We start from the raw sequence: 13,858 nt of genomic DNA, 5'->3' as shown, positions 1-13,858 counted from the left end.
AATAAAGTAAAAAGTATTTAAAATATAAAAATGAAACACAAAACAATGAGAAAATTAAAGATTACTTAACATAGTTGAGATAATTACCAATTTGGAGGAAAACATTCATATTCTCACTTCACACCAATACCAGATGAGGTAAATAGTTAAATTTATTTAGGTCTAATTTAGAAAAACTAAAGGAGACAGTATTAAATCAGTATTGTTTATTTATTACATTTCCAGAGGAGGAATTTCAGAAGTTCAATAGAACAAAATTAGGTCAAAAGATTTGATTACATTAATTTCGAAATTGTTCATCTAAATTCACAAACAAAATACATCTATTAAACATAATGTTTCACCTTAGGAGTAATCTAAAAATAAAGTGGCATAGGTTATACCTTATGAAGTTTTTATAAATAATACTTACTAAAGAGATATAGAGCAACAGCCACTTCAACATGAACATAAATTGATCCTTTTGGTAAATAGTGTGACAAATATGTTCTAAAAGCCTTTAAAAACACACCTAAGAATTTGTGGTGTTGGCAATATATGAGAATACTATATGCAAGAAAATATGTATAAAAACATTCTTCATGCTGTTATTTATATATGCAAAAAATTAGCAAGGGGAATGATACATCTACACATAAGCATCATACAACCATTTGTTATTTTGGTTATGAAGACTTATTGTGAGAATGGAAAAATGTTACCTTAGGTTAGAAAGCAGAACATGGTATTAAATGTTTTATTTGCAAGTATATAAAAGGTGTATCTTTTAAATAATGTAAGAAATATATCAAAATGTTAATATGGTTATAGTAATTCCTAGACTTAAAATCCTCAAGCCAGCCGTTAAAGTCATTAAAACACACACAACACAGTTTATACTTAAATCAAATACTATCTACCATTACTCTACCAGGAATAGAGAAAATGGCTTAAATTAACATATTAAAAGACAAAAAGCAAGCAAAGCAACAAAGAAAATTCACTACAAGATGAAACATTTCTCACCTCAGGACACTCATCAGGGCTAAAGATGGAGACTCATTATCAGGGTTCAAAACTATAGAACTGAATTACACAAACAGGTCATTGACTAATTCTAACGATTTGCTTGAAAATTCCTTTATTAATAAAGGTGCTAGTCTTTACACAACTGCTTATCACTGGTATCAAATATTAAATGTAACAGAGCCTTATTTGGGAGGTAATCCCTTGAATAATAAATAAGGAAATTGAGAAAAGCAATAAAATAAAACAAAGGAAATGCCATACACAACAGCATCATTTTTATTTGGTATTACGAGATGAGTTCTGTAAGTCAATTTTCCAGAAAACTGAAAAGCATTAATTAACAAAGCTTTGAAAACATTTACTCATAGCAATCTTTTAAAAAGACACCAATTCCTTACTTCCTTAAACACAGTACATAGAATAAAAGTCTGTTTATGATTAAGGTCATCGTGAAACACACCATGTACCATACTGCTCTGCAATATTGTGATTCCCTCAGAAGTTAATAATAGGACTGTATGTCTCTATGCAATGGCCTTAAAACACAATTCTTCTATAGTTCCATCTATTTTTAAAAAGCTTTTCTTCCTTTCCCCTTGAAATAAAAATGACACTTCAGCCGTCAGTGTGCCTAACTTCAATGGCCAATCCTGTGGATTATCATCTGTGAGCTAAAAAAAATCAGATAACTAACCCTGTTGGCGCTGCAAAATGTATTTACTCCACTTAGGAGTTTCTGAAGAAAGAGCATAGGCTTATGGTACTTGATTACAGTTATTGTGAAGGCTCAGATTTCCTGCTGTTTCAAATGGCTGAGATCATTTACACTCAAAAAGTATCCGTTGAATTACCGAATATAACTTATAATGGAGTTCCTAATAATATTATAAATAATAATAACTAAATAGTGTGATAATCTCCTCAGGGAAAGTTACTGAACTCAATTGTCTCTGACAAGACAAAAATTACCTACCTAAATGAGAACAGCTGAAAAGAAAAAAAAAACAGAGGTGAGAAAGACAAAATAAAATAGCAAAGTCTATACTTCTACGGTGTTAAAAGTCAACACTTACAGACTTTAGGAAATACTGATCAGTGTTTTTAAAGTATAATTACAGTGGTTATCAGAGTATTAGCTACAGAAATTTGTACCACAATGTATACCACATTTATATTAAATACTACTTTAAAAATCAAAAAGTCTTCCAGCAAATATTCCTTGCAGTTAAATAGACTGAATTTTCACATGAAATTAGATCTTTTTAAAACGCACCTGCAACATATTTTCACTGATTTTTTTTTTTCACTGATATTTTAAGTCAAGTAATTTCCTGTAATCTCTCTTGGACACTGATTCAAAAAGTGAGAAACAAAATTTATATTCTTGATATCACTAACATGTAACATAAGTATCACACCATATACTTTACAAAGTTATAGGACTGGAAATTAGCTTTGAGTCAGATCCCAAGAAAAAATCCAAGTGAGAACAGATCAGTACTGTAATTATCACTGTTATTTTCCTCTGATCACTGAAGTTCATCGGCTCTCACAGATCACTTTTATGACAGTTAATAATTGAGAAAAGGGAAAATAAAATTTCTTGGTTATTTAAGTTTTACTCAAGCAAACTCAAATCATGTTAAGATACATGCCTCTTCTTAGATTTTTCTCAGTACATTTCCATCCAGCACCTCAAGATAAGTACCAATCTCTAAAAAACTGGTAATCCCCAAAATCCACTACCAAAAACAGACTATAAAACAAAGTTGCAAGAAACTACTATCACAGGGATCAGATGCACATGGAAACTACCTAAGGCCTAACTACCAAGTAAAACTTGGTAGATACCTTTGCAAAGGCCATTATAGAACTGTGACCTTTGAGTCCATTGTCATTTTCACAATTTCCAACTTCTAAAAATAATAAAAAGTCCTCAACATTACTTAACAAGAGAGCATTACCTAAAGAATTCACAAAATCTCAATTAAATTCAGCTGCTGACTTTTTATGACAAGTGATATTAACCAATTGCTGAGATTAACTAAAAACCTTTAAAAAGCTTTTTAAGAGGAAAAAATTGCCTGAAATTACAGATTCCATATCCTGGTCAACTCAGTTGGCCCTCCAACCATCATGAACCTGCCTAGACCTGGCTCTGTCAAACTTCCACCATCCTGTCTTTCCTGTGCAACCTCTCCAATTCCATCTCCATATCCAACTACAAAGCCCCACGTCTCCTCCTCTTTCCCACATCACACCCTTCTCAACACTCACTTTCATTTCTCAACTTTCCTACTTGAACTGTTACAGCAGAAAACCACACTGTCCAAGAAGAGTGGAGTCACTCTGATGGGACTGATAAATAATACTGCTGGTAAGTTTTGGGGAAAAAAAATACAAAAAACAATCACAAACTGCTGCTTAGCAACTTCCGAGGGTATGTAGGTTTGTTTGTATTAACTACTGATCTACCTACCACTCTCCTTCTGAGCTCATTACATTGCAGTCAGAACAATTCTGATAACTTTCAAAACTTCTGAAAAACTCCTACATACATATTTGGGTGAGAACTCAGGATATGTAATTATCACAAAACATAAGCATCAATACAAGGAAGCTCAAATATATAACACAGGATACTAAACATAAAAATATAAAGCTCAACCGATAACATATTTCTTTTTAAATCCTATTTTACATGGATTTCACTTTGGTGCAAAGTCACCAGCACGCTGAATCTCTAAGACGGAAATAATGCTATCCCTCAAGGTATTTTCACAAAACTTAACCACCAAAAAAAAAAAAAAAAAAAGGTGTGCAAATTTTTTAAAAACCAAATATGAAAAAAATAATAAATTAAATAAATAAAAGCAAATATACAGATATTTGTCAAGACAATACGCATATTATCACTAAATGAATATTTAGCTGGGTAGAAAATTTTTTACTGGTTGCTAATGTTGTGACAGCGTTATCTTAAAACACCACTCCGCTTCTTCGTCTTCCTTAAAAACACACACACACACACACACACACACACACAAAACACATGGAATAATACACAGCTATTGCTAAGAATGGTCACAGAGATTTAAGACGGAGTAAGGCAACTTGGCCGGTGACAGGGAGCTTTTTACTCTGGATATACACTTCTCTGTGGTAGTGTGAAGACAAACACTTTTGTAGTTGGAGACAAATTAATGAGCGAATGACCCAATTATCTGATTCGTTTTGTGATTAACTCCCCACTACAAACGCTGAATAAATCCGCAGACTGTTCAAGAATGGGGGGGGGGGCGGGCGGGATCCCTGGGTGGCGCAGCGGTTTGGCGCCTGCCTTTGGCCCAGGGCGCGATCCTGGAGACCCGGGATCGAATCCCACATCGGGCTCCCGGTGCATGGAGCCTGCTTCTCCCTCTGCCTGTGTCTCTGCCTCTCTCTCTCTCTCTCTGTGACTATAATACATAAAAAAAAAAAAAAGAATACGGGGGGGCGGGGGGGGAGATAAACTGTACATTCATTTGTTAAGATACTGAAGGTCGGAGAAAAATTAATTTTATGTCAAACTCGTTTAAAGGAAAAACCAAGAGCAAACTTTCGGTGAAGTTTACGAAAAGAAGCTTGGTTCCCACCAAAATTTCGACTTGAGACGTTCCACGATCACCCTAAACCCCGCGACCCCAAGCCCCCGGCCTCTGAGCATCAAAGATGGCAACCCCCTAACCGGGGCCGCGATCAGGACCCGATCGATGAGGATCAGGAGTCAGCAGCCACGCGCAGAAAGAGGAGAAAAGAACCGTGTCAGTTCTGACGTCAGGGGCTGTCAGAGGCAGGAGGGCTCCTTCCAAATACTGTCAAAAGTGACCGTAAATACAGAGGAAGAGTCAAGAGGAAGTTCTCAGGGATCAAGGAAGCGGGAGCAAACGATGCCCGGAGGGCGGGGGAGAAAAAAGCCAAACAAACAAACAAACAGCAACAAAAAAAACAGAAGGCAAAGCTGCTGAGGAGTTTTCAAGCGTCGGGGAAGGGCCCGCGGAGAAAGGCGCTGCGGCGGCAGCAAGCGACGGAGGGGCTAACAGGTCTGGAATTCTTCGCAAAAAATGGCAACAAGAGGGGAAAAACTGACATGAACGTTTCAAAGTGGGAGCCGCGGGATCCCAGGGAGTCGTCCCGACCGCGCGACCACGGCCCCGGGCTTCCCGGGAGCGGGACGGAGGCGGAACCACCAGCGCGCGGGGCGGGGGGCGGGGGGGCCGGGGCGGGGGGCGCAGACGCTTCGGCAGGTGGCGGAGCGCCCGCAGGGGGGTGGGGAGGACGGCGCTGCCCCCACCGGGGCCCCGGTCCTCCCTTCAGGACTCAGGGGGGCTGACCTAGCGCGTCTCCCGGCACCAAGAGGCACTCGCCCCCGGCCCCTCCCTGACAACTTGCCTTGCAGAAAGAGTTGCGGGTCCCAGGCCCCCGGAACCCAAGGCTTCGCCATCCAGGACAACTGCTCTGCCAACGAGGTCCCGCGAGAATCGAGAGATCTCGCGATACAAACCCACTAGCCTCTCGCGAGTTCCCTCTAGAACCAACATGGCGGGACGAGGAAATCGGCATTTCGGAACCTGGAAAAGGGCTTCGTCAGCGGGCTGGAGAACGTGTAGAACAGGGCAAATGCCAGAAAGCCTTTTCCGCCTTTTGTGTGTCATCCTTACACCCCCGAGCAGAGGAGGAGAGCGGTGGCGGAGCCCTAACGCCTCCACTGACTACGGTTAGGCCACACAGACACGAGCACACGCCGCTGCCTCGACCTGCCTCCCGGCCGGTCACGTGCACGCGGCCCCCGGCGTGCGCGTCACGTGGGCCGCCGCTAGCCGAGCGCGCGCCGGTCGTCCTCCCGAGAGCCCTCCCCGCCCCCCTATCGCCCGCGCACACGTGCGCGCGCACCCCCGCCCCACGTGGGGGCTTTGCCGCCGCCGCCGCCGCCGCCGCCGCCGCCGCCAGCCCACCCCCTCCCGGCGCTCGGCGGCCGATCCGGGTCCCGGAGCCGAGGGCGCCCGGGGCTCCGTCCTCCTGCGCCCTCCCTTCCCCGCGCCCGCCCCCCCGCCCCGCGCCGCCGCCGCCGCCGCCGCCGCCGCCACGTGCCCCGAGCGCCTGCTCACCTTCCGCGCGGGGCCGGGCGCCGCGGGCCGCTCGCAGAGGCGCCGCCGCCGCCGCCACGGCCGTCGCTCGGGGGCCGCCGCAGGAAGCTCGGCCGCGGCGCCGCGGCGCTTCCAGGTGGGTCCCCGCCTCCCGCTCCTGCCACTTCCCGCAGCCGCGGCGGCTCCTTCCGGTCCCCTCCTCTCTGCGCGCTGGGGCCGGCGGGCGGCCGCGCTCACTGCACCGCCTGCTGGCGGCCGCGGCCCGTGCAGCGCGGCGGCGGGGCGGCGGGGCGGCGGGCGGCGGGGCGGGGCGGCGGGGCCGGGGCGGGGCGCACCCGCCCGCAGGTGCGCGGGCCCGGCCGCAGCCCCCCGCTGCCCCGCCGCCCCCGCCGGCCCCCGCCCTGCCCTTGCGGCTGCTCCCACGGCGGCCGGGCTCCGTGCGGTCCGCGCGCTGCTGCGCCTGCCTGAGGGCCCCTGCGGCCTCCTGGTCGCCGCTGCTCGGGCCGGGCCGGGCCGGGGGGCGCGGGGCTGCGGCTCCGCGGACACCGGGCCGGGAGGGCGCGCTCGCAGCCCCGCCCTCCCCGGCCCCAGCGGCCGCGTCCCCGGCTCCGTCCGCGCGGGGACTCCGTGGCTCCTGCGCGTTGCTGCGGCCCCGGGCCCGTGTCAGGCACCCGGCGGGGCGGACTGAGGGGCGGCCCCGGGGCCCGGGATGCGGGGTCGAGTCCCGGCCGGGCTCCCTGCGGGCAGCCGGCTCCTCCCTCGGCCTGGGTCCCTGCCTCTCTCGCTGCATGTGGGTCTCTCGTGAATAAATAGATAAGTAAGATACTGAATGAAATAAAGTAAAACAGGCCGGCAGGGGCTTGTGGCCGGCCCGAGTCGGAAGAGCAGCAACTTCTGGTACTGCGGTTGCGAGGTGGAGTGTAAGCCCGGGCTGGCGAATAGACGTGACTTAAATAAATAAACTTTTAAAAATTAAATTACTAATAAAGCGCGTCAACAGGGCAGCCCGGGTGGTGCAGCGGTTCAGCGCCGCCTGCAGCCCAGGGCGTGACCCTGGAGACCCGGGATCGAGTCCCGCGTCGGGCGCCCTGCGTGGGGCCTGCTGCTCCCTCTGCCTGCGTCTCTGCCTCTCTCTCTGCATCTCTCATGAATAAATAAAAAGTCTTTAAAAAAAAAAAAAAAAGCAAACGTGTCAACAAACTATATCAGTCATGCTGGAGAATTAAAGCCCAACAAACACTGATGGACACAGGGACCTCCTCTGGGTTGGCGGTTACATTGACGGTCTCCCCACTTACGAGCGGTGGAAAAGGGGCGCTAGATCCCCTTCCCTGCCCAAAATTAGAAAATTATCTAGAAATTAGAAAAATATCCAGAATTATCTAGAAAATTATCGTCCAAAAATACAGAATCCACGGATAGAAGGCATCTCAACCGGAGCTCTTCTGCCTATGTCACGTACTGCTTCACTGCTTTTGTTTCCTTGTCTTTGGATTATTTGTTATTTATTTATTTATTTATTTATTTATTTATTTATTTATTTATTTTTGGCAAGTGGATATATGTGTGCCTCCTTTTCTTTTTCATGTTATTAAATATTTGCATTGACCTTTTTGTTTTAGTTGAGAGTTCAGCTCAAAATAACATCTGCTTCTAGACAAAATGTGACAGGTATATTGTTGTGTTGATATTAACACATCAACAAGCCTTCACTGATAGGCTCCAGGCCCTGTTCTAGGTCTAGAGTCACAGAAAAAAATAAGGTTTCCCTATCTTGCTCTTACAAGACACTTACAGAGCCACGTTCTATGTGTAACAACCCCAACAGTCGTCTCTTCTGGAGTCCTATGTGGCAGGCAATATGCTATGTACTTTTTACCACTTCTCCTATTTTAAATCTTCCAACAATCCTGAGATAGTATTAATGTTGGGCACCAAAAGGTACTTGCCAGATAACCTTCAGAAATGAAGGACTTACCATCCCAGCAGCCAGGAGTGTTGCCCACAGACAGCCATGAGCTGTCAAGCCTCCTGGTGGTGTTCAGTGTCACACCTTTTCCCGAGGAGGCTACATCCAACCACTGATCAGTGTAGGGCCACTCGTGGTGTGGTGTCAGGATTGTCAGGAGGACTAGCCCTCTCACCTCAACTTGGGACACTTCTGTTGCATCATCCTGCTACAGAACAACTTGCATCAGCTGATGCATCCCATTAAGACTACATTGCAGCTTGACTTCTTCCTCTGCCCTGTTCTTCCCTAACCTCATAAATGATGATCCTAAGAGTATTTCCTAATTAATCTGCACACTAATCATGCAAGTGCTTCCTGGAGAACCCAACCTGTGACTTTCTTCACATTTTCCTGATGAGAAAATAGGCTTAGAGAGGTTATGTAATTTGCCCAAATTTGAACTGCAGGGGTTCTATGCAAAGATATAAATATTGTGGGAACAGAGGAGGTTTGGGAAAGGCTTTTTACAAGGGTTGGCATTCAAGTTACAGCATGAGTTTTGCAAAGCAGAGAAAAAAGACTACTGTCAACTGAGGGAACTGTGTGAATGAGATTGCAAAGGGATGTGAGAGGGAAACTATAAGTAGCCCCAAGAGCCTGGGTTTTGGGGTCTTTGGAACACACACTGAAGAGGTAAGGGGGAAAGACCACTTCATTGTGGCCTTTAAGGGCACTGCCTCAAAACATGCTTAGAAAAACCATTGATGTAGTTCATTCTTTTTCTTTTCTTTTTTAATAAACATGCTAGGAGCCATACAAGGTGCTGGAGAAACAGTACTAAACAAAGCAAGCATAGACTCTACTCTTACAGATCCTATAGTCTAGGGAGAGAGGTTGACATTCAAGAAATAATCACACAACTACTGTACATAAGTTCAAACTGGTAAGCGGCATGAATGAAAAGTACAGATCACTATGAGAATATGTCCATATACCCCAAAGTACATGTTCTAAGGTCTTTAGGTAGAAGAAAAAGGGAGGACTTCCTGAGGAAGTAACATTTAGGCTGAATGAGACCTAAAGTAAGAATGTGCATTAGGAATTAGGCAGACAGAGGGTAGGAAAAACAGTAAACAGAGGAGAGATGATGTGAAGGCCCTTATGAGGATGGAACTTACCACTACTTGTTTACTACCAATACTACTACTATCACCAAATATAAGCTGCTTTTTCTACGGATATATATATAAAGTCTGATATGAAATAATGTATCCTAATTGCTTTCGTTAGATCGTGTTTTCCATGTCATATTGTTCAGATACCCCAAGAGATGGTTATGTAATTTATTCAACCATTTTTCTCTTTGGGGGTATTCAAGCTATCCTACTTTTATGCTATCATAAATGACTGGTTTGATCAATGCCCTTATATTCAAATATGTATCTAGATATTTAGGGGGCTAAATCTCCCAAGATTTGGGTAGCCGATTGAATGTGTTGGTATGTTAAAAAGCAAGCCTAGGATTCCTGGGTTGTGTGACTAGGGAGATGGCAACGTCATTGAGGCCCATAGGAAATACTATGAAGTAGGAGCAGGTTTAGGGGAGGAAATGATATCTGCCATTAGGGACAGTGGAATGCTGAATTTGGAGTAATTCATACAGCAAAATGAAGGCCCAGGAGTCAGCAGAATTTATGTGTCTGGGATGCAAGCCATAGGTCAGAACTGGAAGTATAGATTTGTGAGACTTTAACCTACAAGTAGTAACTGGAACCTTGGTTTAGATGAGGCTATCCAGGGAGAGCACAAAGAGTGAGAAGAATCGAAAATGTAGAACAAAATCTAGAGAAATTCAAGTATTTGGAAGCACTGAAAAAAAAAAAAAAGACAACAATAGAAGAGAAACAAGGGATCAGAACAGTTAAAGAAAAACTGGGATAGAATGGTCCCCCCCAAACCGGGGAGGAGGTAATTTGAAAAAGAGTCGTCAACATTAATTTATTAGAGAAATTTACCAACCACCTATTTTGTGCCACACACTGGTAAACACTGGGAGTGAACAAGACAAATCCTTTTGATGCTTACTGTCTTTTGGGGAAGATGTTGTACACCACCCAAAAGACCAATATATTTGGCATATTTTTAAAAATTATACCTTATTTCTAAAAACACTTATGTGGCTTACAAAAAAACTAATGCAATAAGCAAAATAAAATTTAAAATAATTAAAATGGGAAAATTTGGGCAACGAGAAAACAGAAGAATAATGCACAAAAATACATATTCTAGGGTCTTGAACACTTGCTTTAATTCTGGTAGACGTTATAATGAGGAAAAGCAAGATCAATTATGATAGTCTCAGTATCCCTAGGATAATAAACCCATTGCTCAGGAGTACTATTCCCAGTACTAAGACCAAAGATAAATTTGTCCCACAATTTCTCAAAACAATACTGTGTCATATAGTGAACTGTATCTTCAACAGCATCTTTATAGTAAATCCAACAACTAATTTTGTAGGGCTCTTTGTGACAACATCTCTCCACCTAGACTGAAGGCTATTCTATAAACTTGGAAGAGGTAAGCAGCATAGCCCAGGATGAAACTCTTTATTTAGCACAAGGAAAGATTTAAAAATATTTAAAAGGATGATGAATGAATTATTAAGTCTTCAGATGATCCTCCATCTATCCTCCATCGATGATACAGTCCATAGATAGTACGGGATCCCAACTGACCCCAGGAGCACCAAGTTTTTACTGGTTTCAACGTTCGTTACATCACAGATCCTGAACCACTTTCCTTCCTTTTTCTATGATTTGTTTACAGGGTGAAGATTTTGGGGAAAGTCCCTCAAAAGGAATCCAAGAATGAGAAAATCGTCATTTTGCAACTTGTAATGGAACCATGGATTGAGGTATAGTACTCATCAGTAGATAAAACTACTAGTGGAAAAATTGATCAGTAACTTTATAATGGAAGAAGTTTATAATGGAACCATCTGAACCCAGCTCAATCCTTGTATCATTAAAAGTGAAACAACCAAATACTGTGTGACCCGCTCCTGCTTCCTTCCCCTTGCTTTACCAGGCTGATCAAATGTATTAGATGGTTATATTGGTGTCTCCCAATAAACTGCCTCCTGGTATTCAGGCCCTCACATAGTTCTCTCCCAACAGAGATAGCAGAAATGACACTGGAATGTCAGTTCCAGTCCTAACCTTTTAGAAGCCTGCAGCATTTTCTTTCGCCCTTTTGGAATCCGCTGCCATCAAATAGTGGATCAAGGAAAGTAGGTTAAAGTCTCATCAAGGAAAATCCGGCTATCCTAGGGAGAAGCCACATGCAGAGGTCCTCAAGGACAAGGTCCTATAGAGAGGCCTTGATGGACATAAATGTTGTGGCTCAGCCAACAGTCAGCACCGAGGCCCCAGTTATGTTCGGAACCTTTGGGACCATCCAGCAGCATATCTGCCAACTCAATGAGAGACTCCAGACAACCCACAGAGTCACGAAAAATAATATACCCTTGTTTTAAGCAAGTTTTGGGGGCTTTGTTATCCTACAAAAGATAGCCTTCAACCTGAGTAGCATCAGAACTACTGCTAGAGAACTACACGTGCTGCTATATTCATGAACAGTCCCCCCTTCATTGTCCACAGGTCCCGCGGCAGCAGTCCACATAGCGGAGAAAGAAAATTGAATGAACTTAAACCCAAAGGACCTATCTGATAAATCTACACCTAAATAGTTGCTATCCAAATTATGCCTTCATAATTTTGCCAAATGTACACACTTCAAGCATGAGTTACTGAAGTCATTATCCACTTAGCGATTAAAGCCACGTAGGGGGGTGGACTGGGATCCTGGACCTTCTGCCATTGGTGACGGGTAAAAAGCCCTGTAGACTGTGCTGTCAGGCACACTACGTGCCCCCCAAATTGGGGAGGGACATTTACTATGTACTTTGTATGTTTTAAAGCATTTTGTTTCACAACAACCAAAGAAGGCAGATAACTCATTTTGCAGAGGAGGAGACCAAGGTCAGGGAACTTGTCAAGGTTATACAGCGAGTAAGTGGCAGAGCGGTATTCAAATGTGAGCAACTTGACTACAGTAGATTGACTGCATTAGTAGCTTTAATTGTTCGTATCTCTCTGCATCCACACCTTTTGCCAAGTCACTTTGCAGTTCCTCTCACTAAAAGTAGATTTTAGGGACGCCTGAGTGGCTCAGCGGTTGAGCATCGGCCTTGGCTCAGGGTGTGATCCTAGAGTCCCGGGATCAAGCCCCGCATTGGGCTCCCCGCGAAGAGCCTGCTTCTCCCTCTGCCCATGTCTCTGCCTCTCTCTCTCTCATGAATAAACAAAAATTTTTTCAAAAAGTAGATTTTATTCCAGCCTCCCTTGTTTCTAGGTTGCACCATATAACTTGGTTTGGCCAATGAGATATTAGTAGATAGGACACAGAGGCTTGAAAACAACTTGTTCCTCTGCCATGACCAAGAGAACATGCCTGGGTTAGCCTGGTGAAGGACACAAGAAACAGCCCAACAATGATTGATGGAGATAAATGTTGTGGCTCAGCCAACAGTCAGTCAAATGCAATTGATCACTCAAATGAATGAGTGCCAAAAGTCACAAGACCTGCCTAGCCAACTCCCAACTGACTGCAAATACATGAGTGAGCTCAGCCAAGATCACCCAAGGCCTGAGTAGCTGAACTCCACAAACTTGGAAACTAAATGTTTTTGTATACCACTGAGTTTTTGTGGTTGTTACATAGCATTATTGCAGCAAAAGTAACCAATACACTGGGCTCTGGATTAATAGCTATACTGCTCTTCCAAATTGTTGTTTCAGGTGACTGACATATGAGCAGATATATTTGGCATGGAGTTAGAAATTTGGGACTAGAGGGTTTTGGGTTTAATTTAAATTCAATTAATTAACATATAATGTATTAGTTTCAGAGGTAGAGAGCAGTGATTCATCAGTATTATATAATACCCAGTGCTCATTACATCAACGTGCTCTCCTTAATGTGGGACTAGAGTTTAGAAGAGATATTATTAAGTAGTGAAACAAACTTGAGAATCATTTTTACAGAAATGCCAGCTAGGGGCACTTGGGTGGCTCAGTCGTTTAAGCATCTGCCTTCCACTCAGGTCATGATCCCAGGGTCCAGGGATCGCTTGCTTTCTCCTTCTCAAATAAATAAATAAAATCTTTTAAAAAAAAAAAAAAGTGACAACTGAGGGGCACCTGGCTGGCTCAGTCAGTGGAGCATGTGACTTTTGATCTTGGGGTTTTAAGTTCAAGCCCCACATTGTATCTAAAGATTACTTTTAAAATAAAGTGGTATCTAGAAGCAAGGGAGTGAATGAACTCCCTAAACAAGCAGATATGCAGAGGAAAAAAATGGATAAAATAGTACCATACAAGTTTAAGGAGGGAAGTTTTGGGCAGCCCTGGTGGCTCAGCGGTTTAGCGCCGCCTTCAGCCCAGGGTGTGGTCCTGGAGACCTGGGATGGATTCCCACGTCGGGCTCCCTGCATGGAGCCTGCTTCTGCCTGTCTGTGCCTTTCTCTCTCATGAATAAATAAATAAAATCTTAAAAAAAAAAAATAAAGAGGGAAGTTTCTGGTACAGCAGTCACTGAGAAACAGTAATTGGATTTTTTAAAGATTTTATTCATTTATTCATGAGAGACCCAGAGAGAGAGAGAGAGAGAGGCAGAGACACAGGCAAAGGGAGAAGTAGGCTCCACACAG

At 44.0% G+C, this 13,858-nt stretch overlaps 1 protein-coding gene and 1 long non-coding RNA gene across 4 annotated transcripts in view; one reads left to right on the top strand and one right to left on the bottom strand.

The window, feature by feature from the left end:
- The window catches only part of ZZZ3 (zinc finger ZZ-type containing 3), a 106,336-nt gene extending 100,053 nt beyond the window's left edge, over positions 1–6,283 (bottom strand). For all 3 annotated transcript variants that reach the window (XM_041747043.1, XM_041747042.1, XM_041747044.1), the window contains exon 1: positions 6,156–6,283. The gene's annotated coding sequence lies outside the window, so the exon portion shown is untranslated. The remainder of the gene's footprint in view (positions 1–6,155) is intronic.
- LOC121486220 lies at positions 6,217–13,285 on the top strand. Its single transcript, XR_005986572.1, has 3 exons — positions 6,217–6,270; positions 10,915–11,002; positions 11,748–13,285. It is a non-coding gene; the product is annotated as an uncharacterized LOC121486220 (long non-coding RNA).
- The last annotated feature ends 573 nt before the right edge of the window (positions 13,286–13,858 follow it).

The sequence above is a fragment of the Vulpes lagopus genome, chromosome 3, assembly GCF_018345385.1.
Source record: "Vulpes lagopus strain Blue_001 chromosome 3, ASM1834538v1, whole genome shotgun sequence".
Classification (NCBI taxonomy): domain Eukaryota; kingdom Metazoa; phylum Chordata; class Mammalia; order Carnivora; family Canidae; genus Vulpes; species Vulpes lagopus.
The sequence above is the reverse complement of the archived record's forward strand: the minus strand, read 5'-3'. Positions and strand labels throughout refer to the sequence as shown.